Here is a 3,025-nt window from a genome sequence, read left to right as displayed (position 1 = left end):
TCTCAAAGTTTAATTTTCAGTGAGGATTAAATACAAAGCCAGAGCAACAGAATTCAATTTCAAACTGTTACATTTGGTTTCAAGTGGATTTGAAATGTAGTTTTAATTTCCATCCATCCATTATCTATACACCGCTTAATCCTCACTAGCATCATAGGGGAAGGCAGGGGACACCCTGGACAGGTTACCAGTCTATCACAGGGCGACTTTCTAGCTGCTAGGCAACGGTGCCAACCACCGACCCACCTTGCAGCCCAGGCACTTTTATATCATTAATCATATTGTAGGCTCTTAATTTTCATAGTTGTGAAGCAAATTAGTAACATTGTGCTTATTTCTCTATTGGAAAGCACTCTGACTCAGTTGCTGTTATTTGAAATCCATCCATCCATTATCTATACACCGTGGAATCCTCACTTGGACGCAGGGGGCTGGAGCCCATCCCAGCTGATTTAGGGTGAAGGCAGGGGACACCCTGGACAGGTCTGTTGTGTGAAATGTGCAGTATAAATAACAGTGACTTAACTATATCATAAGATCCTATTAACAAATCACACAGATGACCTATGTAGTGATAAAAGAAGAAAGAAATAACACAAGTTCTTTATCTAAAACAGCAGAAACTGCAACCTAGCCTGACATGTTTTTTGTTTGTTTGTTGCTGGTGTGTATCAGCTAATACTAGTTGTGTGTTGCTTCAAAACACAATACCTTTGGTGAGGTCTATAATATCTGTCTCAGAGATATTCTTGTTGGGACTCTTTGGTGTTAAAATCATTATTAAACAAGTTGTAAATGTTAATCTGCTTAAATACATTAATAACATTTCATGAAGCACGCATAGCGCTGCAGACAGGTTTTCTTTTTAAAACTGTATTTATGATCAATATGGACTGTAAAACAAGTTTACCATTTCCAATAATCCATCAATAAATAATTCACGAATGAGGAATAAATAGATCACAGATTGAATTCATGACATATGGCTGTAGTTTTCACAGATTTCAACTTGTACAGCATTACAGCCTGTGAAGATCGGGTTTTAAATCACACATTAAATCAGTGAAGGTGGCTTCTGTTTTGGAAATTTGCTGGTGTGTATGTGACATTTTGCTGATTAAGAAATTAAATTAATCACATTTTACTGACACCATTTAAAGATGTAATGATGGCTTTGAAATGAAACTATGACTGTCTTGACTACATCAACTACCTCTACGGGAACCAACACAAGTCCACTTCATCTCCTCAGCTGTCTGTCTTTGAAATATGGCAAACAAACAAAGGAGTTTCATGTTCAGATCTCTTCTGCTGCAATGACATACACTGCTGTGTCCTACTGTCATAACGCCTCAGTATTTCTTTGCTTCCTTTTACTTTAAAGACAGCAGCACTAAAGCTGCTTGGACTCCAGCAGTATGTTCACACATGATCAGCCATGTTCTTCCAGCAGGATGTGAAAATGTTCCAAAGAGCTTCACAATATCTCAGATCACTGCTACGCTGATGAAGGATGTCATGAAACCAAAAATGTAGCGGCCTGTACCAATTCCACATTTATCCAGATGTTCAGCCTGGTTCTTCTCCCAGCTCCACCACCACCACAGTCCAGACTCCATCTGTTCTAATCATCTAGGAAGGCTTACGTATTTCCTCACAGCTGTTGTTGAAGCACAGTTTGAAGGTGCTTTAAAACTTTTAACCTGTTTAAATGATTTTTTCCACAGATGTTTCAGGGTGATGACATCTCACTTGTGTGAATTCTCATGTGGACTTTCAAACTACCTCCTTGACTGAAACTTTTCCCGCAGGTTTTACAAGAGTATGGCTTTTCACCTGTGTGAGTTCTCATGTGAAGCACCAAGTTATCCTGACGACAGAAACTTTTCCCACATGTTCCACAAGAATATGGCTTTTCGTCTTTGTGGATTGCCATGTGCCTTTTATGTGCTGATGTGTCAGAAAATCTTTTTCCGCATGTGTTACAAGTGTATGGCTTTTCACCTGTGTGAGTTCTCATGTGGACTTTCAGAGATGCACTGTAAGTGAAGCTTTTCCCACATGTTGTACAAGAATACGGCTTCATACCTGTGTGGATTGTCATATGATATCTAAGCCGTGACAGGACAGTAAATCCTTTTCCACAGGTGTTACAAAGGTACGGCTTCACACCTGTGTGGATTGCCATATGATTTTTAAGCCCTGATAAGACAGTGAATCTTTTTCCACAGGTGTTACAAAGGTACGGCTTCNGTGAAGCTCACGCTGCTGCTGCTTTTTGTTTACATCCGGCGGGTGTCACACTATGAAGCTCCGGCAGAAACACAAAGTTATTTTTTTCTTCCGCCCTCTGCATCTTTATCCATCTGTCTCTCGTCACACAGTTTTTGTGTCACAGCTGGAATGATAAATCTGCATTCATCCAAAAATAAACGAACAAATATAAAACCAGATTCTGAACAACAGCAAGGCTACAGAGCTCAAAATAAATAGGTACACAACTACATAAAAATAAGTGGATATATCTTATACTGTCCATACTGTTCATATTAGTCATACCACCATTTATTCCTAATTTTATATTTACATTTATCTTTTTTATTTTATTGCCATCTACAACTTACTCTATTGATATACTTGAAATGATCATACCACTTTGATCATACTGTGGATACCAGTGACGTGCAGTCAGGGGACATCACAGAAACAAGAAAAATACAAAATGATAAAATAATTTAAATGGTTATATTTATCCAGTGATTTGTACTATAAAGTATTTATTTTTTCATTTAGCCTCACCAATTTTGATCCATCCATCCATTTTCTATACACCGCTTAATCCTCATTGGGGTCGCGGGGAGGCTGGAGTCTATCCCAGCTGACTTAGGGCAACAGGTCGCCAGTCCATCGCAGGGCTACAACTAGAGACAGACAACCAAGCACTCTCACATTCACACACGGACAATTTAGAATCACCAATTAACCTCAACATGTTTTTGGACCTTGTGGGAGGAAGCCGGAGAAC

The sequence above is a fragment of the Stegastes partitus genome, unplaced genomic scaffold (assembly GCF_000690725.1).
Source record: "Stegastes partitus isolate 25-593 unplaced genomic scaffold, Stegastes_partitus-1.0.2 Scaffold1013, whole genome shotgun sequence".
Classification (NCBI taxonomy): domain Eukaryota; kingdom Metazoa; phylum Chordata; class Actinopteri; family Pomacentridae; genus Stegastes; species Stegastes partitus.
This window is presented reverse-complemented; position numbering follows the sequence as displayed.